Source organism: Sminthopsis crassicaudata, chromosome 4 (assembly GCF_048593235.1).
Source record: "Sminthopsis crassicaudata isolate SCR6 chromosome 4, ASM4859323v1, whole genome shotgun sequence".
In the NCBI taxonomy this organism is placed as follows: domain Eukaryota; kingdom Metazoa; phylum Chordata; class Mammalia; order Dasyuromorphia; family Dasyuridae; genus Sminthopsis; species Sminthopsis crassicaudata.
In genome coordinates, this window is record NC_133620.1 from 196,746,344 (window position 1) to 196,771,328 (window position 24,985).

Below are 24,985 nucleotides of genomic sequence, written 5' to 3' on the forward strand. Positions count from 1 at the left end.
GTGGGTATAGTATCGGCAGAGAAAGAAGTTGTGCATTACAGACAGACAAAATCTTTTTTTTTTTCCTCTTGTCTCATAACGCTTGGGGGGAAGGGCTGAATGTAGCAAAATCATGTAAAATTTCTGTTCTTAAGCAACATACTTGTTATTAGGAATGATGACTAAACCGCTAGGATTATTCTGGACTTTAAGTTATCAAGAGACCACTAATTTCACATTAAAGCCCATTGACTGCCACGGCGTGATTGAAGGGTTTTTAACAATTAACATAATCAGAAAATGAGCTGAGATAATTTTGATTCAACTCATTACTTTTTAATCATGTATTTCTTTTAATTAATATCTTCTCGGTGAAAAATAGCAAAAAGCTGGGTTTTAGTGCTGGTCCAAGCCAGCCTGAGGTAGTGAAATTGACACATCTAAACATTTCACCAGCAGTAATAATCGCTTCTCTTTTGTGGTCTGGGGAAAAACAGAAATCTTGTCCAAAAGTCACCATGTTGTTTTGAAACACAACAATTTTAAAAGGGGGGAAAGGAGCCCCATAAATCACAAGGGTTTGGATTGAATTGATTTTTTAAAAATTTTGCAGTTTGCAGTCAATTATTATTATTATTTTTTAAAGGAACACAGAAGAGAAAGAAGAAAAATGAAGAGGGGAAAGCTTTTTGAGAAGAAAAGTGAATTTGGTGAAAAAAGGGTTGGAGGTGACCTGGCAATTGTCTTTTTTGGTAGTTTGAGAGCTTCCTAGTTTCCATTCTTCATCCCTGCACTCCATTTGGGTGAGGTCTGGCCCAGGAAGACTGTTCTGTAATTAAGAAGGAACATTGGGATGCTCCCTACCATGCTGCCAACCATAAACTTTTATCAGACTGACTTTCCCCCTTAGACATCCTATGGGATCGAAGTTTACTTCACTGAACATAAGGTACATAAAAATAGCCAAGAGTTGTCACCCAAAAGGGACTGAGCCTTCTTTCATGCAAAAATATTTTAATTTTATTTTTAATTCTTCTTTCCAATTTTCTTTCTTCCTTTACTAATCTATGTTCCTATAGTCTATACCTGTAACATTATATTCTCTTCCAGCACAAGGATTTTCTTCAGAATTAACTTTTTAAATTTTTTGGTGATGTAGGGAACGTTTCTGTTCCCTACAGAGTCAGTGTTTCTTCAAATCATGTGAACATTTCAAACAGATGTTTCACCTGGGCCTCCTCGTAATGTCCTAGATGTGGTAAATATCTAGGAGTGAGGGCTCTTTTTTTTTTTTTTTTTTTTTTTTTTGTGGATAATGGTTACCTAATCAAGGGAGCCACTGAAGCAGGGAAAAAAGAAACAAACCCGACCCCTGGTGGAAGAAAATGAAACTCAAAAAATAAGTGCTTTGCACATATATAAAAGCTATGAAGGGAAAGATAAGAGAATCAAGAGGGAGCAAAATTCAAACTTAGCTGCATAGTTAGAATTTTAGGTAAAGGGATGGGGAGGAAAGGATCAAAATTGTTTCAGTTCTTTGTATCTTCTGTGGACTGGGAAGCCTTAAACCTGGGTGAGCTCAAACCATAAATTCTCTGTATGACATTATACCACTTTATCTTTCCAGGTTTCCTACTGTAAAATGAGTGCATTTCTTTCAGCTCTTATAGTCTTGTTTTAAAGATTGTTCCAAATCACTAATAACAAGATCAATAACTTTTAAAAAACACTTCAAGTTTTACCAAACATCTAACAAATTGCTAAGATTACAAAAGAGGTGAAGTAATGTTAGAGAGTTATCCTTGATTCCTCTCATTCCACTCATTCCACATATCCAATCCATTGCCAAATCTTATAATTTTTATTTCCACATTTTTTCTACCCCTTCATTTTTTTACTCACATAGCTACCACCTAATTCTGATCCTTATTGCCTTTTTTCTTGGGCTATTGCAATTCTAATGGGTCTTTCTGACTCAAAACTTCTCACTCCAATTCATCCTTCACTTAATAGCTATGATGATTTTTCTAAATGAATATATTTGACTATGTTGTTCTTCTTATTCAATAATTCCAGTGCCTCCTATTTTCTAAAGCATCAAAATATAAAGTTCTCTGGCATTTAAGTCTTTTCATAACTTGTCCTCTTTCTCTTTTAGAGATCTTTGTACATTTTACTTCCCCTCCAGGAAGTCCACTTTTTGAGAATTGCACTGATTTCCTTGCTGGTCCTCCAGTATATCACTTCATCCTCTTTGCTCAAGCTTTTGCACTGGCAAAATTTGGAATTTTCTGTCTCCTTACTTCTGCCCCCTAGTTTCTCTGATTTTCTTCAAGAGTCAGGTAAAAGCCTGTCTTCTGGAGGAGACTTTTCCTATTCTCCCAGCTGCTAATACTTTTTCTTCTGATATTATCTTCCTTCTACCCTGTATACATCTCAAAAAAAGATAGTCATAGCATTTATTACTGCTCATTATTTGCCAAGCACTGTGCTAGGTCACTAGGGAACCAAACACAAGTAAGAAAGACAATCCCCACCTTAAATGAATATACCTCCCAATGGGAGAGAAGATATCATACTTAATAAATGCTTGTTAATTGACTGACTAGAAGGACTGGTTGATGCATAATTTGTTTGTGGAGTTGTAAATTGGTCCAATCATTCTGGGAAGCAATTTGGAATTATGCTAAGTATAAAGAGGAGGGGATTAACTACAGTTAGAATACTCTCAACATAGAGTTGGCTACAATATTCAAGAGTAAGTTTGATGAGCTTGCTTCTAGAGATGCTTAATGGAGGGGCCTTTTCTACTTTTATTTCAGACAATTTCTAATTGTTTCCTTTGCTTTACTGAATTTTGGAAAAAAAGCCTTTCATTTGGCTACTGAGCGGGAACTAAATGTCCATAAGAAAGCTTGAATAGATGAAATTTCTTTTTCTTCCTTGGAAGCTTGTGAGTGAGGAGGAAAAAGAAATACTATAAGCCTCCTGATAGGAGAGAGGTAGAAACAGTGTTAGCAATTGTCTACTTTCCCCACCAAGCTTCTCTATGACTTTGAATCCATAGGGCTACCTCTGATTCTGTTTGCATTTTTCCTGATTCTACTATAGGAAACGGAATGGACCAGGATAAAGACCAGGTGAAAAATGGAAGTCACCAAAGATCCAGCAACTGGAATCCATAGTAACTGCAAGTAGCTGCAACATCTAAGTCCACTGAGTAGTTAGCCCTGAGTAGTAACTTGACTGACCCAGTCAAGCAGTGACTTAATGTGGCAATGGAGACACCATGTCCTGAAAACAAAAAAAATTTCCTACTTCTTCTGCTTTAACACATTTAGAAAGGAACTTATTAGAGGAAATATTTTATAGCAATCATTTTAATTTTAGGCTTCCTTTCCTAGGAACTGAGTGGCTTTGTCAAGGGGAGAGTGGTTCCTTATTTGAAGAGGATGATTTTGTACTTAAACCTTTGCTATATTTAAATATCCCATTGTAAAAGGCTAATTTATGTTAATTATGTCAATCATGTATGCTGAGGAGAAATCAACAGGCCAAATTGATATTGTCTCTGGTGAATTATTAAGTGAATGAATATTAACTGGTGAATATTAGGAGAAACATTGGATAGGGGTTCTAGCGCAATAGTGCTAGGACACTATCCCTAGAACTCTAAAGGAAAGAAAGAGGATCATCACTCTGGAGATCTGACCTGCTAATCTGAATGTGGTTGAAGAGGATTAACAAAAAAAAAAAATCTAAAATACACATGCCTTTTTAGCTGTTATAAAGGTAGAAATCCACCCTTACCCTAATAAATATAATCACAGAAAACTCAAACATTTCAATTGATTCCATTAATCAAAATCACATCTTTTGCCTTTCATCTAATAACCATAACCTATAATCCTTTCAAATTAAGAATCATATGTCAGATTGTCTATAAACACCAATTAATCTATTGTATGCTAAATGAGAGATCCTTGTCTGATGATCAGAAAATGAACAGATTCTTAGAGGAACTGCATTATAATAATCTTGATTTTCTTGCTATAATTGAAAACAGAGAAAAAGAAAAGATGTAGCTAAATAGAATGGCTTATAAATTCTCCTTGAGGCAACAGACCTCAACCAATCAATCATCAACTATTTGTTAAGGATCTATCATATGCCAGGAACTATACTGGGTATTTTGGATACAAAGACAACAGTGAAACTTTTGTCCCTGTCCTTGACACTCTACTGGGACAACAACATGTACATACATACATAGAAGATCATTTGGAGAAGATAGAACTAGCAGTAAGCAGAATCAAAAGAAGTCTCATGTAAAGTAGCATTAGATCTGAGCTTTCAAGAAAATTAGGGATTTAAAGAAGTTGAAGTGAAAAGGCAGTACTTTTCATACATGGGGAACAGCCAATGGAAAGTTAAGGAAAAAGAGAAAGGAATGTTGTATGTAACTAGACTATTTTTGTTGGCCTGTGACAGGAAGAAATGTATAAGACTTAAAAAGTAACTTAGGATGACAGGAAAAGATAATGGTGAATGTTAGAGAGGATGTGGGAAAACTGGGACACTGATACATTGTTGGTGGAGTTGTAAATGAATCCAACCATTATGGAGAGCAATTTGGAACTATGCTCAAAAAGTTATCAAACTGTGCACACCCTTTGATCCAGCACTGTTACTACTGGGCCTATATCACAAAGAGATCTTAAAGAAGGGAAAGGGACCTGTTTGTGTAAAAATGTTTGTGGCAGTAGCTACAACCTGGTAGCTAGAACCTGGAAATTGAATGGATGCCCATCAATTGGAAAATGGCTGAATAAGTTGTGGTATATGAATATTATGGAATATTATTGTTCTATAAGAAATGACCAGCAGGATGAATACAGAGAAGCTTGGAGAGACTTAACATGAACTGATATTAAGTGAAATGAGCAGAACCAGGAGATCATTATACACTTCAACAATACTATCTGATGATCAATTCTGATGGACATGGCTCTTTTCAATAATGAGATTAACCAAATCAGTTCCGATTGTTCAATAATGAAGAGAACCAGCTACATCCAGAGAGAGAACTATGGGAAATGAATGTGGACCACAACATAGCATTTCCACTCTTTCTGTTATTGTTTTCTTGCATTTTTGTTTTTGACCTCAGGGTTATTTTTTTTTATCTTCTTTCTAGATCCGATTTCTCTTTTGCAGCAAGTGAATAAGAAATTTAAAAATTTCATATTAGAATTATAAGCTCACTCAAATCTAACAGGCCTGAGATTCCAAATTATGGGAACTTGACCATTCCATGAACTCTGTATATTTTTGGCATTAGATACCAGGAACTAGCCATTCCTAGAGATGTTTATGCTCCAGAGAGGAGTGGCTCCCTCCCTGAGCATAGGCAATTAATAAAGAACTGTCAAGATGCAGACGATATGGAACGAATCAACTAGTGAAGCCCTCCCGTACCCTGCACCTGCACAGATGTATGTGCCAAACCCTTATATAATTTTTTGGCAAAAAGCCTTCTTTGTCTAAAGACATATAAAAAGTCAGCATCCCATACTATGACAGAGCCTCGCCTGTGAAGGGATGCCTTGCGTGGGAAAATCTTTACACAACTCAAGTTGAGAAGGCTGAAAAAGAGGGGCTCCCAGCCGTTTGATGATCTTGCGGGTTCCCTTGAGTTGGTGATGTATTCTCTTCCTCTATCTGCTATAATTGTCATATTGTTAATTGTTCTTATTTCTATTTTTTTATGCAAATCTAAACTATCTATACCTTGTCTTATTTAATTAAAACTTTTTACTTTTACTTTTTAACTGAGCTTGAGAGTGTCATTTATAGGAGCGAATCCGAACTTTTCTTTAAAATCACAATACAGCAAGATAACTGTATAAATATATATATATATACACATATATATGTTGCATTTAACATATACTTTAACATATTTAACATGCATTGGACTATCTGCCATCTAGGGGAGGGGATGGGGGGAAGGAGGGGAAAAATGGGAACAGAAGGTTTTGCAATTGTCAATGTTGGAAAATTACCCATGCATATGTTTTGTAAATAAAAAGCTATAATGATAATAAAAAAATGTTTAAAAAAAGTAACTTAGGGCCAAATCAAGGCTTCTAAGTGACAAACAGAAGAGTTTATATTTAACTCCAGACATGAGGAGAACCACTGGAAAAATGTAATGATTAGATAAGTTTAAGAAAATCACTTTGGAAGCAAATAAAAGGAATGGGCAGAATAATAGATTTTTCTTCTTTTTTTGGGGGGGGGATTAAATTTTTCCCCCCAAAACAGAAATCTGCTTTTTTCTCCTCCTATCTTCTCTCTTTCCTCAATAAGAAGAAAAACCCCTGTTATAAACATGTATCAACAAGCAAAATTAATTCCTACATTGCCTAAGTCCAAAAAATATATACTTCAGTCTGTTCCCTGAGTCCATCACTTATTTGGAGGTAGATAGCATATTTTATTTTGAGCCTTCTGGAATCATTATTGGCAATTGTTCTTAATCAGAGTTCTCAGGTCTTTCATAATTATTTGTCTTTACATACTATCACTGTACAACTCTATAGTTTACTTCACTCTGAATCAGTTCATACAAGTGTTCCCAAGTTCTCTGAAAGCAATTCTCAGATAATGTCTTATATAAAGTGTTCCTTCACATTTATATACCAAAATTTGTTCTGCCATTGCCTAATTAGCATGTACCTCCTCAGTTTCCATTCTTTGCCTATAAAGGAGCAAATATACACTTGTAAATCTTTGGTTAGGATTTATTTTGCTTAGGATTGTTCTCTCTTTTAGTTTCTTCTCATTCATTATTCTCTTTTCCTACTGTTTCTCTGTTGCATGAAATGAATTTTTGTACCCAACTATGTTTGTATTTTCCTCTCTTTTGACCAGTTCAGATAAATTTAAGTAACAACATACACCTCCTTGTTATATTGACTTTTATTTGCATTTCCCAATTATGTAAAATAGTTTTCCCCATCTTTTCCTCTGCCCCTATGGTGTATTCTTTCTTCTGTTCCATTTTTGTTTTAACATCATTAGAAAATAACAGAACTATTCCCAGATCCTCTATTTAATTGATGATGATAGGATTCTTTTTTTTTTCCTGAGGCAATGGGGGTTTAGTGACTTACAGGGGGTCACATAGCTAAGTGTTAAGTGTCTGAGTTAAATTTGAACTCAGGTCCTCCCAACTTCAGGGTTGGTGTTCAATCCACTGTGCCACCTAGCTACCCCAGTGAAAGGATTCTTTTAAAAAATTCTTTCTTTTATTATAGCTTTTTATTTACAAGACATAAGCATGGCTAATTTTTCAGCAATGATCCTTGCAAAACCTTCTATTCCAAGTTTTTCCCTCCTTCCCCCACTCCCTCCCCTAGATAGCAGGTTGACCAATACATATTAAATATGTTAAAGTATATGTTAAATACTATATTTCCCATAGTTCTTTCGCTGGGTGTAGCTGGTTCTCTTCGTTATTGAACAATTGGAACTGATTTGGTTCATCTCATTGTTGAAGAGAGCCACATCCATCAGAATTGATCGTCATATAGTCTTGTTGTTGCTGTGTATAATGATTTCCTGGTTCTGCTCATTTCACTCAGCATCAGTTCATGTAAGTCTCTCCAGGACCAATGAAAGGATTCTTAAAGGACACAATATCAGCTCCTAATATTAAAATATACAGTTTATCTTTGTTTAGCTCCTTATGATTTTCAGTCATATTTACCTTTTTATATTTCTTTTGACTTCTATATTTGAATTTCAAAGTTTCTATGAAACTCTAATCTTTTAATCTGAAATGATTGGATATTCTCTTTTTCACTAAAAATCCATCTTTTTCCTCCTGTAGGAGTATATGACCAGTTTGCTGGGTAAGTAACTTTTGATTGTAAGCCTATATTCTTTGCCTTCTGGAATGTGATATTCTGAGCTCTTTGCTTCTTGAGAGTGGTTACATCCTCAGTATGTGAATTCTTTCCTTCTGGCTTTTTGCAGTATTTTTACTTTGACCTGGAAGTTCTGGATTTTACCTATAGTGTTCTTAGAGAGGTTTTCATTATAGTTTCTTCCACAAAATGACCAATGGATTCTTTCTATTAACACTTTGTTCTATTCTAGTTTTATAAGATCTGGACAGTTTTAAGATTTATTGAAATATTGTTTCTAGGCTCTTCTCTATTAGGGAAAGGATGTTGTAGCTTTTAGGTAGGTCAATGATTCTTAAATTATCTTTTTGTCTGTTTTCTAAGTCAGTTATTTTTTTGTTATAAGTTATTTATATCCCTCCTCCAGTTTTTAAATTTTGTTTTAAATATTTGTTGATGTTTCACATCAATAGTTAACTTGTCCATTCTGATTTTCAGGAAGGTGTTTTCTTGGTAAAGTTGATAAAGTTTTGTGCCAAACTATTATTTCCTTTCCAATTCTTTCTTTCATAGCTCTCATTCTCAACCCTCCCACCCCACCCCTATGTTTCTGCAGGGCTTTCATTTCACTTATAAGAGCATTTTTAAAACTTAAAAAACAAAACAAAACAGAACCCTCTTACTTTATAACTACAGGAATTCTACTTGAATTTATATAAGCTGTGTTTTTCTTTGAAACTTGGCTTATAGGAATCATTCTCTTTTCTGAGTTTGTATCTTTGAGTGTTCCTGTCACCATAATAGCTTTTTAAAGGATTCTTGGGACAACTAGATAGTGCAGTGGATAGAGTGCTAGACTCCATGTACTCCTGGATGTAATTTGTAGACTGATCCGATCGCTGTAGCTTTTTTTTTTTTTTTTTTTTTTTTTTTTTAGCATATTGAGTGTTGAGTTATTCCAGGATTTTAGGGGCAAATCAGGCTTTTAGTATTCCCAAAGAGATCTGATCCAGGACAAAGTCTGATTACTGCTCCTCTCACGTGAACTCTGAAAATTCTAAACCTGCATTTGGGTCTGAGCAACAAAATTGTGAACTTGTGTCATTTTGAGTATCAGTAGACTATTGCTGGGCTCAGCCACTTATAGCAAGTTGAAAACCCCTTTAGGCTCAGTGATAGAACTGCAGCTTCCTTTTTTGCCTGCTAATCTTGACCTGAGTAATGAGGGTAATGAAGGCTAAATTTTCAAGATAGGTGAAAGAGGAGATCTGGAAAAAATCCTGGACCTTTTGAAATCAATAAGTAGTTAACTAATAAGTATTCAAATTTATTGCCAAAAAAAATTGAAATAGAGAATACTAATAACTATTGACCCATACTTCTTATCTTCCTATTACTACAAAATTTTTATGAGAAAAATTTAAAAATATATCCAGAATATGCCTGATTAAAGTTTGAGAAGTATACAGGCAGACTTGCTTAAAGTACAAGTCTGATCCTGTCACTTTGTTCAAAAACTCTCTTTATTCCCTCTAAATATAATACAAACTTCTCTATTTGGTACTTACAGCCCTTCACAATTTGGCTTTCACTAGGCCTATTTACCCATTAGTCCCCTTAATGTGCCTTTATGCTAAGGCGGGACAAGACTATTTGCTGTTCCTCATAATTGATTTCCCTTTTTTTTTTCTTTGTATAGAATCCCCCACCATGTCTAAATGCATTCTCAACCCCCCAAACTGAGAGTTGCAAGAGACTCTAGCAGCCATTAAATTCATCCCATATATTGATAGAACCCTAGCTATATAACACATGACTTATACTTATTAAGTCTCAATCTGAAGATCTCCAAGGAGATGCCAATTCTACTTTAGGGCAACTTGAATTTTTAGGAAGTTTTTACTGATATCAAGCTTAAATCTGCCTCTTGTCAGCTTCTATCCAATCTTCCAGGTTTTGCTCTTTGGGGCCCAATGGTATAATCTGATTTCTCTTCTATATAATATCCCTTCAAGCACTTAAAAACCATTGCTATGTCATTATGATTCTTCTTCCACCCCCTGTATTAAAAAAACAAAACAAAACAAAAACAAAAACAAACCTTGAACTTAAATAAAAATATTTTCTTGTACTTGTGAAATAGAAATTGAGGATTGAGTGGATTTTGGAAAGATGTTGGAATAGGACAAAAATTACCAAACTCTCCATATCTCCATTCCAAAGAAGACAACATAACTCCTCAGACTGAACATAGAATGGTAAATAATAAACAAGATTTGGGGTAGAATAGTGGTCTTCCTGAGACAGTCAGAGAAGATATAGAAGAAAGATACCAGAGTAGTGGTTCCACCTATATGAAGTATAAAGCACAAACCAAGTCAAGAAGAAACTATTACAATCAACAAGAAAAAAACCAATTAACATATGATGGAGTAACAATTAGAATCACACAAGACCTAGCAGCATCTACACTTAAAGATTGTAGGTCTTGGAACACTATATATTGAAGAACAAAAGAACTGGGGTTGCAACTGAAAAAAATCACAATCAGCAAAGTTAAGTATAATCCTGAATAACAAAAAAAGGATATTCAATGAATTGAGAGACTCTCAGGATTTTGTTGCAAAAAATAACTGAACTTCATAGAATATTTGACATCCAAGAAAAATATAAGATGGACATCAAAGACTAATTGCAAGTGACTCAATAAAGACAAATTGTTTATGTTTTATACATGGAAATATATGCTATATGTTTAAGATTGTTATTAATAATTAAGTAGTTTGAAAGAAAGGTTGGGGGTAGAGATGAGTATGATATGATTCTAAAAAGCAAAACCATATAGGAAAAGGTCAAAAGATAGCTCATACTAATGAGGTATGATGAGGAAGAACTGGCACAAAGGAATTAGATGGGACAGGAAAGCTAGCAAGTCTGGAATTCTGTTCTCATCAGAAATGGGCTAAAGGGGGCATGCATATATATATATATATTAGATATATTTATATATCTATTTTTTCATAGAATCAACTCTTAGTTTTATTAATTAATTCAATAGTTTTTTTTACTTTCCATTTTATTTATCTCACTTTTTATTTTTAGAATTTCAAGTTACGTGTTTGTCTGCGGGGGTTTTAATTTGTTCCTTCTCTATCAATTTTAGTTGTAAGCCCAATTCGTTGGCCCTCTCTTTCTTTATTTTATGCAAGTAGGCCTCTAGAGATATAAGACTTCTCCTTATTATTGCTTTGGCTGTATCTCACACATTTTAGTATGATGCCTCATTATTGTCATTTTCTTGGGTGAAGTTATTAATTATGTCTATGATTTGCTGTTTTACCCAATCATTCTTTAGTATAAGATTACTTAGTTTCCAATTATTTTTTGTTCTATTTCCCCCTGGGTTTTTATTAAATGTAATTTTCATTGCATTGTGGTCTGAAAAGGATGCATTTACTATTTCTGCCTTACTGAATTTGATTTTGAGGTTTTTATGTACTAGTATATGATCAATTTTTGTATAGGTTCCATGAACTGCTGAGAAGAAAGTATACTTCTTTCTGTCTCCATTTAGCTTTCGCCAAAGATCTATCATATCAAACTTTTCTAGTATTCTATTTACCTCTTTGACTTCTTTCTTATTTATTTTGTGGTTTGATTTATCTAATTCTGAGAGTGCAAGGTTGAGATCTCCCACTATTATAGTTTTGCTATCTATTTCTTTTTGCAGCTCTCTTAATTTCTCTTTTAAGAATTTAGATGCTGCACCACTCAGTGCGTATATGTTTAATATTGATACTGCTTCATTATCTATGCTACCCTTTAGCAGGATATAATGCCCTTCCTTATCTCTTTTAATTAGATCAATTTTTGTTTTTGCTTGATTTGAGATGAGGATGGCTACCCCTGCTTTTTTGGCTTCACCTTAAACATAGTAGATTCTGCTCTACCTTTTACTTTTAATTTGAATGTATCACCCTGTTTCAGGTGTGTTTCCTGTAAACAACATATAGTAGGATTTTGACTTTTAATCCAGTCTGCAAACTGCTTCCTCTTTATGAGGGAGTTTACCCCATTCACATTTATGGTTAGAATGACTAATTCTATATTGCTTGCCATCCTGTTGACCCCTGCTTATGCTTTTCTCCTTTCCTTCCCTCTTACCCCCCTACCCAGTATTAAACTTGTGAACACCACCTGCTTTTCACAGCCCTCCCTTTTTAGTATCCCTCCCCCACCTTAAAGTTCCTCTTCCTATTTTACCCCTTTTTCTCACAATTTCTTATTGCCTTCCTCTTAGCTTACTCCTTCCCTCTCACTTTTCAATGAAGTGGAAGAAGTTTCACCATAAATCGAATATGTCTATTAATACACACTATGTTCATCTCCCTCCTTTCTCTCAGATATAATAAGTTACCTTTGCCTCTTCATGAGATATAGTACCACCACTTTATCTTTTTTTAGGATATAATTTCCTTTCCAGGACAAATTATACATGTGTTCTTTACATATCTTTATGGCAGAAATATAATTCTCAAGATTTCTTTTTACCTTTTTAGAAATCTCTTGAGTTCTGTATTTGAAGATCAAACATTTTGTGTAGGTCTGGTTTTTTCATCAAGAATAGATGGAATTCATTTATTTCGCTAAATGTCCATCCTCTTCCCTGGAAAATGATGCTCATTCTTGTTGGGTAAGTTATTCTTGGCTGCATACCAAGTTCCTTAGCCTTTCAGAATATCATGTTCCAGGCCCTTCGTTCTTTTAATGTGGACACTGCTAGATCATAGGTTATCCTTATTGTGGCTCTTCCATATCTGAATTGCTTTTTTTCTAGCAGCTTCCAGTATTTTTTCCTTCGTCTGATGGTTCTTGAACTTGGCCAATATGTTTCTTGGCATTTTGATTTTAGGGTCCCTTTCAGTAGGTGATCGATGAATTTTTTCAATGTCTATTTTACCCTCTGTTTCCAAAATGTCTGGGCAGTTCTCTTTGATAATTTCCTGGAAAATAGTGTCCAGGTTCTTTTTTTCTCACATTTTTTCAGGGAGTCTGATTATTCTCAAATTGTCTCTCCTGGATCTGTTTTCCAGGTCTGTTGTCTTTCCAATAAGGTACTTGACATTCTTTTCAATTGTTTTGTTTTTCTGGTTTTGTTTGACTACTTCTCGGTTTCTCCTTGAGTCATTCATTTCTACTTGTTCGAGTCTAATTTTCAATGATGTATTTTCTTCACTCACTTTTTAAATATTTTTTTGTAATTGTCCAATTGAGTTTTTAAGTGAGTTTTTTTCTTCTATGGAATTTTTTTCCATTTCATCCATTTTATTTTTTAGAGAGCTGTTTTCTTTTTCCAGCTCACTAATCCTGTTTTCCTTGGAGTTGTTTACCTTTTCTAATTCACTAATTTTATTTCTCAATGATTTGTTTTCTTTATCCACTCTGGATAACTTCTCCAGGCTCTCTTGCCAAGCTTCCCTTTCCTTTTCCCATTTCTCTTCTAGCTCTCTTGTGAGAGCCTTTTTGATTTCCACTATGAGATTCTTTTGTATTGAGGAGCAGATCATATCCCCCTTAGGGGATTCCTCTGGAGACAATCTGCTTTTGGTCTCCTCAGTATTTGAAGTCCTCTTCTCTCTCCATACAGAAGCTGTCAATGGTTAGAGCCCTATTGATTTTTTTGTTCATTTTGTCAGAGCAGAATCAAAGAAAACAAATTGGCAAGAAAAACAATTTGTCTGTTTCTGGGAGGGATGGGGCTGGATGGTATTCCCAGGTTTTCTCTACAGACTGCGGGAGACAGCAGCGAGGCACTAATAGGACAGTGATGGCTGCGTTGTGTCTGCGCTCTGAGGCTCTAAGATCGCACTGAGTCACTCTGGGTGGGGGTGGGGGTGGCAGGGTCCCTAGAGATGCTAGCTTTCCAGGATTTTATTCTTCACCTCCGGTAATTATACCTTCTCTTCTCTGCTGCTCCTGGCTTGCTGCCAAGATGGAACATCCACACTGGGGTAAAAGTCTTTTTCCAGAAACGGAAGAGATCGTACTGCGCCCCCCCTCCCCCCCGCCAGCTGTGTGAGCTGCTTGCCTCCCTCTGGCTACCTGCCCTCAGTCTGTGCCCAGTCTGTTTGTCCCCTCCCCCGAGCAAATACAGACTTTCTCTGGCAAATTTCAAGGATGTCTTCGGTTGGTGATTATTTGTGGGTTTCTTTTCCGGTCAAGCATTAACTCCGAGGCTTGTCATGAAGTAAGTCCTGAGAGAAAACGCAGAGCTCAAGCAGCTGTCTGCCTCCACGCCGCCATCTTGGCCGGAAGTCTGGGATTTTTATTTTTAATATATAAACATTTATACAATTCTCTTACTGCAAAAGAGAAATCAGATCAAAAAAAGAAAGCAAATGAGTTAAAAAACAAAATTCAATGAACAACAACAAAAAGAGTGAGAATGTTATGTTATGAGCCACATTCAGTTTCTTCAGTCCTCTCTCTGACTGTAGATGGCTCTCTTCATCACAAGATCACTGGAACTGACATCATTGTTGGAAAGAGTCACGTTCATCAGAATTGATTGTCGTATCACATTGATGTTGTTGTGTACAATGATCTTCTGGTTTTGCTCATTTCACTCAGCATCAGTTCATGTAAGTCTCTCCAGGCCTCTCTAAAATCATCCTCCTGATCATTTCTTATAGAACAATAATATTCCATAACATTCATATACCATAACTTATTCAGCCATTCTCCAACTGATGGGCATCCACTCAGTTTCCAGTTTCTTGCCACTACGAAAAGGGCTGCCACAAACATTTTTGCACATGCAGGTCTCTTTCCTTCTTTTAAGATCTCTTTGGGATATAGGCCCAAATTTGACCCAACTGCTGGTTTAAAGCATATGTACAGTTTGATAACTTTTTGAACATAGTTACAAATTACTCTCCAGAATGACTGGATCTGTTCACAACTCCACCAACAATGTGTTAATGTCCCAGTTTTCCCACATCCCCTCCAACATTCGTCCTTGTCTTTTCCTGTCATCTTAGCCAATTTGAGAGGTGTGTAGTGGTATCTCAGAGTTGTCTTCATTTACATTTCTCTGATTAATAGTGATTTAGATTATCTTATCATGTGATTAGAAATAATTTTAATTTTTCCTCCTGAAAATTGTCAGTTCATATCCTTTAACTATTTATCAATTGGAGAGTGGTGTGGATTCTTATAAATTTGATTCAATTCTCTGTATGTTGTAGAAATGAGGCTTTTATCAGAATCGTTAAATGTAAAAATGATTTCCCAATTTATTGTTTTCTTTCTGATCTTAACCACATTAGTTTTGTTTATACAAAAACTTTTAAACTTAATATAATCAAAATTAGCTATCTGGTGTTCATTTATGAGTTCCAGTTCTTTGGACACAAATTCCTTCCTTCTCCACAGATCTGAGAGGCAAACTATCCTATGTTCTTCTAATTTGCTTATAATGTCATTCTTTATGTTTAAATCATGAATCCATTTAGATTTTATCTTAGTATGTGGAGTTAGGTATGGGTCCATATTTTGTCCTATGATCCTAACCTATTCCACTGATCAACTACTCTATTTCTTAGCCAGTACAAATGGTTTTAATGACCACTGCTTTATAATATAGTTTTAGTTCTAAATAAGTACTAAATAAGTATATTAATCTAGGTGGTATTGTCATTTGTATTATATTCGTTCAGCCTACCCATGAGCACTTTATATTTTTCCAACTGATTAGGTCTGATTTTATTTGTGTGGAAAGTATTTTGTAGTTGTGTTCCTATAGTTCCTGACTTTTTCTTGGCATATAGATTCCCAAATATTTTATACTATTGACAGTTATTTTAAATGGAATTAAGGAAGGGATTTTTAGAGGGAACTTTTCATATCAGATGAGGGGTAAGGAGAAAACAACATATACATTTGGAAGGGAATAAAAATCTTCTAAATTTATAAAAAAAATAAGAGAACAAGGGAATAGGATAAGGTGGGATATAAAAGGATGTGTAGATTAACAAGAATGAGTTAAAGAAGGATAAGGAAGGGATCCTTGGAGGGAGAGGTAGGTTAAGTAATAAGAGGGCAAAGTAGAAGCAAAGTAGAGAAATCAGGAGGGATAAAAAAATAAGAGACACACATAAACATAAAATAAAGATCAGGAGTAGAATTTATTATATAAAAAAGGGGGTGGTAATCATGATCTTAAAAAAAGTTAAAAGTAAAATATGTTTAATCAAAAGAGAAAAATAGGGAACTATGTTATGTTGGCTATATTAACCAATATTTGTTTTAGACTATTTAAAATAACTAGACAATATTAAGTTTGGAATATTGTGGTGGTATAAAAAATGATCAGTTAGAAAAATATTGAGATTTGGACTTATAAAGGAAGATATTATTCACTTTTAGAGAAACAGAAGACAAACATAGTCCAGTCTTACATGGATGCATATGAATGTAGATGTGTGTGTGTGTGTATATATATGTATGTATGACTATAGATATCTATATCCATATATGTGTGTATATGTATGTATATATGTTTGTGTATATATATATGTGAATATATATGTATGCATATATCTATATCTATATCTATCTATCTATCTATACACACACACTCTGTATATATCTATTTGTGGGTGTGTATATATCCTCATTTAATTGTAGTCTTCTCCAAGGGATGGGGGAGAGGAAGGGGAAAACAAAGAATAAAGACAAGAAAAGAAAACCTACAAGGAAGCAAGAAAAGATAGTCAGCCCTAAACATAATGTGTAGAATTTATTGTATAGGCTTTCTTGAAATGAAAATTTATTGCTTTATATTTGTAATTTTCTCTTATGTTCTACTGTACATATGGCAATTTTTTTCTTATTTTCTATTTAAGTTTAAAATAAATAAATAAATGTAAATATGAAAAAGAAAATGAGGATCATACATACATTAATAACATCTTTGCTTTTCTTTTTGAATATATGTTAAATTAAAATGTAATTTTCTTTGTGATGAGTTCTTTTGACCTATATTCAGTTATCTTTTAATTTTTTTAAAAAGGTGGAGAGAGAACTTTTGCTCTTATTTTGTTTATCTCTTTCCTTTCACATTGCCAAGTCACCAGCTTCATTTTTTCCTTCAGAGAAATCTGGATCATGTGCAAAATATAGATCAGGATGACTGGAGATAGCCTTGGATAAATATGTAATAAGTGCTTAATAAATGCTTATTTAATAGCTTATTAAGGTAATAAAAAGTCTTTACTTAATACAAATCCTGGAAATTATTATTATAAATAATTATATTATTAGATATTAATATATTAATATTAATATATACCATGTAATTAAAACTAATAAAACAGATGACAGAAAAGAACTGGTATCAAATTATTTGGTTAAAAAATGGTCTTTTTTGTTTTTTGGGTTTTTTTTTCCTGAGACAATTGGGGTTAAGTGCCCAGGGTCACACAGCTAGGAAGTGTTAAGTGTCTGAGACTAGATTTGAACTCAGGTTCTCCTGAATTCAGGGCTGGTGCTCTATCCACTATATCAACTAGCTGACCCTAAAAAGTCATTTTTTTAAAGAAGAATATCATGCACAAGGGAGTGAGAATACAAAAGCTTCTTTCTAACATCGCTAAAACCAAGTCTAATGGTTTTTTACTCAAAGGAATATATGTTTTATTTGTTGTAAATAAAATACATTATTTTCTCTAGTATCAGTTCTACAGAATGGTAGCAATTTAGAACTATGTCCCAATGATTGGTCTTTTTTTAAACCATTAGATTCAGTCATTAAATGGTCACTTAAAAGTCATTGATATAGGACTAGCCAAATGGTATAATGGAAAAGAGCAAATTTCAATAATTAATTAATTAATAATAATTAACTAATTTTCAATACCCTACACCATAAACTTATTGAGTATCACTGGAATATTGAATAGTCAGTCAGTAAGAATGAAAAATGGTGGTGACATGGTGAGGAATTAGCTTATTTTTAAAAACAGTTTTATTCTGAGTTGCAAATGTAAATAACATGAGATTATGAAGGGGAGGTGTGAGAAAATTCCAACCATTCAATCAAAATTCCTCTGCTAATGAGGAAATGGCATTTGAAAAAAAGAGAGGACCCAATATTTTGCTTATTTTTCCTCTTACTTTATATATATATATATATATATATATATATATATATATATATATATATATATATATATATATATATATAAATGAAAAAATTGTTAATTTTACCATAAAGACAAACTCTGGGTATGTGATGTAAAATATAATTTTTAAGGTGACAAAAATGTGAATTCTTAAATATAAAATTCTGAACATAGACGGTACCTACACAGTGCTATTGATAAACAATCTTTGTTTTTTTTTAACTGATCATAATTAAGAACATATATTTTAATAATCTGAGTCCATCAATAAATGATATATCAGTTTTACAGTTATGTAATTTTAAACGTTGCAGTGTAATTTAGGTGTTTTATTTTTATGTACCCTTTTCATGTGCTGGTATTTTTCTTTTGGGAATTGGTTATTTTGGGGGGGTCATCTTGTTTTGCTTTCATGAAAAATATCCAGTATAACAGCTTTTCTTTCATTCCATTGTGAATGGTACAATTATGATTTAATTAGAAGCACACTGGTAAAGAAATTGAAAGCTACTCTGAACCTATAAACAAAATGTTATACTATTAAATTGCTCACATGTTGTAACTCAACTTAAAAAGATACTTCAGCTCTTAAACTTAAATTGATATGTCTTTTAAAAAAATAAGATGATTGCTTATTATATGAACTGCTTCCTAACCATGCTTCTACCTAAAAAGCCCATTTTATCTAGAGGAGAAAGGTGCACACAGATGCATCTGAGAAGAAAGGGAGCTTTTTCACTCCATCTAATTCACAAAGAACATACATAGAGTGGAAGCATTTATGAGTGAGAAAGAGACCATATGGTCTATTAATGTGTCCTACTTGCAACCCTTTTTAATTTTTTTTTCTTCTTTTTTTAAATTAATTTTTATAATTATATTTTTGACAGTATATATGCATGAGTAATTTTTTTATAACATTATTCCTTGTATTCATTTTTCCAAATTTTCCCCTCCCTCCCTCTACTCCCTCCCCTAGATGACAGGCAATCCCATATATTTTACATATGTTACAGTATAACCTAGATATAATATATGTGTGTAAATCCAATTTTCTTGTTGCACGTTAAGTATTGGATTCTGAAGGTATAAGTAACCTGGGTAGATAGACAGTAGTGCTAACAATTTACATTCATTTCCTAGTGTTCCTTCTCTGGGTATAGTTGTTTCTGTCCATCATTGATCAACTGGAAGTGATTTGGATCTTCTTTATGTGCAACTCTTTTTTAAAAATAGTTTCACAAAGAAGTCTTTTTGGAAGGACTTTATCATATATTGATAGATGTTGGGAAAATATATACCTTTAAGTGGAAAACAAAACTTGTAGATAAAATATGTATCCTATGGAAAGTATTGTAGATTATAATTTTTTCCTATTTTGACAGATAAGTTTAAAGGAGATACTATAGTGACATTTTTAAAATATTTGAGCCAAGATTAATGGTGGGTGCTGGAAAGAAAAAAGTTTGAATTTTTAGATTGCATGGTTATTCTGTTTTAGGCAGGAAAAGGGAGTTCTGGGATTCCCAAAGACCACTTAACTAATCCCATAGTCTGTCAGAAGGGAGTGCTATAAAGTGAATGTCTTTGCACCTATAGATTCAGTTATAATGTAATATGTGTAACACTTCATAAAAATATGGAAGTTTCTGAGAGTCTGTTCTCTAATCTCTGAATTGGAAGATTTGATTCATGGAAGCTTTTTTTTTTTTCCTCTTCATATCTAATCCTAGAGGCTTTAGTTTGAAGAATAAAATATTAAAGAAGAGTTTTTCCTTCTTGTGATGTTTGTGAAAGCTGGTGATTTCAATTACTGATGGTATCAACTCTACAACTCAGAATATGAGCAGGCAGTTTTCAAAGGATGCAAACCAAAACTTGAAATTCCATTTTATGCCTACCACACTGGAAAAGATCACACAAAAAAATGACAATTGTTGGAGTGGCCAATTCTTTGTTGGTGAAGCTCTGAATTGGTCCAGCCATCCTAGAAAGCGATTTGGAACTATTTGAAACTATTTGATTTCTCTTTTGAGTAAACCAGTAGATCCAGTTATACTATTACTAATTAGGCCTATATCTTGAAGTAATCAAAGCTAGGTAAAGGATATACATGAATAAAAATACTTATAGTAATTCTTTTCTTAGCAGTCAAAAGTTAGAAACAAGGAAGTTCTACAAGGAATGGTTAAGCAAGTAGTGTAATAGAGTATTATTGTTTCATAAGAAGTGACAAGATAGATAACTTTAGAGGAAACTATGAAGGCCTTTATTGACTGATGTAGAGAAAAGGGAACCAGAAATAGGTAATTTATATAATGACAACATTATAGAGAAAACCAACTTTGACTTTAGAATTCTGATCAATGCAATACAATACAAATTCTGATCAAAACAATGAAAAACCATGAGTTTTGAAGACTGAAGATAAGACATACCACTTACCTTCTGCCAGGATGGTGAACTTAAAATGTAGAGAGAAAAATCTGTTTTCAGGCATGGCCAATGTAGGAGTGAAAAAATATAAATGCATGTAAAAATTGATAAGTTTATTTTTAAATATCCAAGGAAGCACCACACCTAACATTATTTTCTCTTTTTAAAAAAGTATTTAGTATTGTATTTTTCCCCAACTACATGCAAAATAAATTCTTAATTACATTTTTAAAACTTTAAGTTCCAAATTCTCTCTTCCTCCCTCTCTATTCCACCTCCTCATTGAGAAAGTAAGCAATCCAATATAAATTACACATGTATAGTCATGCAAAACATTTCCAGAATAGATTTGTTGTAAAGGAAAACATAGACAAAAAACAAACAAAAATTCAAAAACAAATCTCAAGAAAAGTAAAGTTTTTTTAAAAGTATATTTCAATAGGTTTTTAGATTGTATGGGGATAGATAGCATTTTTCATCATTAGATCCTTCAGAGGTGTCTTGGAACATTATATTGCTGAGAATAGCTAAGTTGTTCACAGTATTGCTGTTACTTTGTACACAGTACATTTCAATTTGCATCAGCTCATTTAAGTTCAGATTTTTCTGAGAGAATTCTGCTCATCATTTTGTATAGAAGAATAGTACTTCATCATAATCAAATATTATTTTATCTTGACTGTCTGGCTTCAAGATATTTGAATTGTTTCTTTCAGGCTACTTGCAATATTTTCTCCTTCATCTGGGAGTTCTGGTATTTAGTTATAATATTGCTTGGAGTTTTCATTTTGAGATTTCTTTCAAGAGATTATTGTGGTTGTTTCTTTCAAATTCTTTTTTACTCTCTGGTTCTAAGATATCAGGGAATTATTCCTTGAGAATTTCTTGAGAGATGATGTCTAGGCTCTTTTTTTTTTTTTTTTTTTTTTTTTTTTTTTTTGATTATGCTTTCAGGTCATCCAATAATTTTTAAATTATCTCTCCTGGATCTATTTTTCTGGTCAGTTGTTTTTACAATGAGATATTTCACATTGTTTTCTATTTTTCCATTCTTTTATTTTTGTTTGATTGTTTCTTCATTTTTCATAAAGTCATTAGCTCCCATTTGCTCAATTCTAAATTTTAAGGAATTATTTTCTTCAGGGAGCTTTTATACATATTTTCCCACTTGTCCAAATCTACTTTTAAAGGAGTTTTTTTTCTTCAGTGAATTTTTGTGCTTCTCCTTCCAGTTGGCCAATTCTGCTTTTTGAAGTAGTCTCCTCACTGGCTTTTTGTATCTCTTTTGGTCTTGTCTGTTGTTTAAGGTATATTTTCTTCAGTATTTTTTGTCTCTTTTATCAATCTGTTGACTTAATTTTTCATGATTTTCTTGCATCACTCTCATTTCTCTTCTCATTTTTTTCTTTTACTCTTTTATTTGATTTCCAAAATCCCTTTGGAGCTCTTTCATAGACTGAGACCAATTCATATTTTTTTTGGAGACTATAGATATAGGACCTTTGACTTTCTTAACTTATTTTAAATGTGTATTTTGATCTTCCTTATCATCATAGTAACTTTCTAGGGTTAAAATCTTTTTCTTTTTCTCAGTCTATTATTTTACTTTTAACTCTTTGTAAAATTTAGGGCTCTTCTTCCAGGATAAAGGGTACCCTGTCCCAAACTTGAGGGATTTTGTATAGCTGTTTTCAGAGATACTTCTAGGAACCAATAAGGTTTTGATTCTTCCAAGGTGGTATGATGTAAGTAGAAGTGATTACTACTTTCCTGATTTCATCCTGTTGTGATAGATCTTTCTTGCTGACCTTCTAAGCTATATTTAGCATTTGGGGGCTGAGAGGTCTGGAAACTACCACTGTTCTTGAGACTGATTCAGTCACCCCAAGGCCTAGTCCTGGTTTGCTGGGGCCTGGTCCAACTGGCTTGACTTGCATTGAACTGTACTCCACTGTCACTCTGGCATAATAGTCCTTTCCTACCAACCTTTTAACTTGTCAAGGAGTAGATTATTGTTTCACACTATCTTTTTTGTTGGTTCTGCCACACTAGAATTTGTTTAGAGTTAGTATTTATAGGTATTTAAAGAGGTTTGGGTCCGACATTTAACTTCTATCTTTTAGGACATTTTATATTAAAAATATTTATCAAAATTACTTATTAATGATCTGGATATCTCACCTGTACAACAGTAAATTCATAATCTCGTCAAGTTGTATAGGATTGTTTTCAACAATCCTGACTACAAATTAGCTATATCTGCCCATTCTATGGGGCTCTTGCATCCTATTCATGCTATGCTCTCTCTCTCCTCATTTCCACTTCCTGGTTTCCCTGTTTCCCTTCAAGTCTCAGCTAAAATTTTACTCTCTTCAGAAAATCCTTCCTGATCTCCCTTAATTCTGCTTCCTTCCTGTAGAAAGCTTGTTTGTACAAAGTGGTTTGCAAAACTATGAGCTCCTTGAGAATAACAATTTTCTTTTGTTTTTCTTCATATCCCCACCATTTAGAACACAGTTTCTCAAAGTGCTCTCAAGTTCGACCACCCCCCCCTTTCCTGCCCAGGCAATTGGGGTTAAGTGACTTGCCCAGGATCACACAGCTAGGAAGTGTTAAGTATCTGAAACCAGACTTGAACTCAGGTCCTCCTGACTTCAGAGCTGGTGTTCTATCCACTGTACCACCTAGCTGCCCCTCAATTTTTTTTTAAAGCATTGCTTTGCAAAAAAAAAAAAAAAGCTCTCTTCAAAAAGTAAATGCTTTAAAGGTATCATCCAGTGAGAAAGGTCTTTCAATTCATCCAAATTGAGAGCATTTTGAGAAACTTTTTCCATCTAATTATTGGAGATGTGATTACAATAAACTTCACTGAAAATATTTATGAATTGCAGACCATGGAAGCAAAACCAGATACTGTTATTTTTTTTTTATCATAGAATGTTACATGAATGGCAACTTCCAGGATGAAGAGATGATCAGTTCTGAAGCTGACCATAGTTGGTATGTTGGAGATCTATGATTGTGGGCCTTCTCTGGCTTTGGCAATAGATTAGATGGAAAGAAGAAAGGTATAAAGTCTAATCACTCTTCAATTAAGCCCAGATATATTAAAATAAGAATTCTTTAATACTTGTTTAATCTTTATAAGTTCACTTTCATTCAAAATTCATATTCATTGGTCAAAAAAACTCAAGAGGATGAAGTTGAAGGCTGATTCCTTCCCTTCTCAAGAGAATAACAGCTATAAGAAAGTCATGAATTTGGACTCATAGCTCATTAGAAAATAAAATAATCTCTTGCAATATACTGGCTTTTAGTTATGGTCTAAGGGATGAAGATAATCATCAAAGGATACTTCAAGGCCACGCCATTTCAGGCTATGGTATCAGTGTACCTGATTTGGAAAAGGAATAGAAGACCTGTCTAAAAGTCACCTTTACAGGCATTCTACCAGATAATCATGTGGCTCCATTGGCTCAATCAAGGATATGGTTCTTTCCTTACTAACTTGATATGAGAGAGACTTTTTATCCCCAGCTAGAAGTGAGATTTCATTTTTTACATATGCTTTACTACCATGGCAGCCTTTATTAGTTTGGAAGTTAAAAGTGTTTGAGAAAAGAAGCTCAGCCTCTACTTTTCTGTTTTTTCTTTATTTGTCTAAGCCAAAAATTCCCTCCCCCTCTCCCCCCTTAGAAACTAATAATTGGAAAACCCTTAATTATTTGGATTTACAATGGAAATAATTGTAAACTTGTTTTATAGCAAATCTATATTTTAAACCAATTCATTTTTGAGATTATATTTGGTGTTTGCCAGGTCTTTTTTTTAATTCAAAAATCAGTTTTATTTTCTTCTCACCCCTTCCATCATTGAAAAGAAAAAAAGGAAAAAGAAAATTAAAATCTTTATGACAAATAGCTTAGTCAAGCAAAACAAATTCACACACAGGCCTTGTCTATTCCATGATGATAAAGAAAAAGTTAAAAGCCTATTATGTGGGCTAGGCACTGTGTATAGATACAAAATTAAGCAAGTAAGACATTCTTATTTTCAAAGAGTTTACATTCTAATGAAGAAGACAAACTATAAAGTGATGCTGGACAGCTTGGGGGGTAGGTAGCCTGTGAGTTCTGTGAAGGTTTGAACTTCAACAAAATAAGGAAAAAGGATCATCAATCAGAACTGGAAAAGACAGGGAAGTGGAACACAAGTTTCTGCAGGGGTTAAGAAGACTGAAGACTATGACTATGGTAAGGACATACAAAAAGTGCTGAGGAATCAGCCTAAGACCTTGAGAAGGCCAGGAGGCTGAAAGTCAAGAAAAATGAGGAAATGGCAGGAAAGCACTTAATTTCCCTTAATATACCAGCACAGATTTATTAAGTGCCTGTTAACATGAATGCCTTTGACTTCAAGGAATTTACATTCTTTTGGACAAAGCAACATGCACACATAAAAGTATATGCAAAT

At 33.8% G+C, this 24,985-nt stretch overlaps 1 long non-coding RNA gene across 1 annotated transcript in view; it reads left to right on the top strand.

The window, feature by feature from the left end:
* LOC141566097 (uncharacterized) overlaps positions 1–3,806 on the top strand; it is a 72,317-nt gene extending 68,511 nt beyond the window's left edge. Inside the window, exons 3-4 of the long non-coding RNA XR_012489231.1 lie at positions 626–928; positions 3,091–3,806. This is a non-coding gene — a long non-coding RNA (uncharacterized LOC141566097). The remainder of the gene's footprint in view (positions 1–625; positions 929–3,090) is intronic.
* Positions 3,807–24,985: the final 21,179 nt, after the last annotated feature.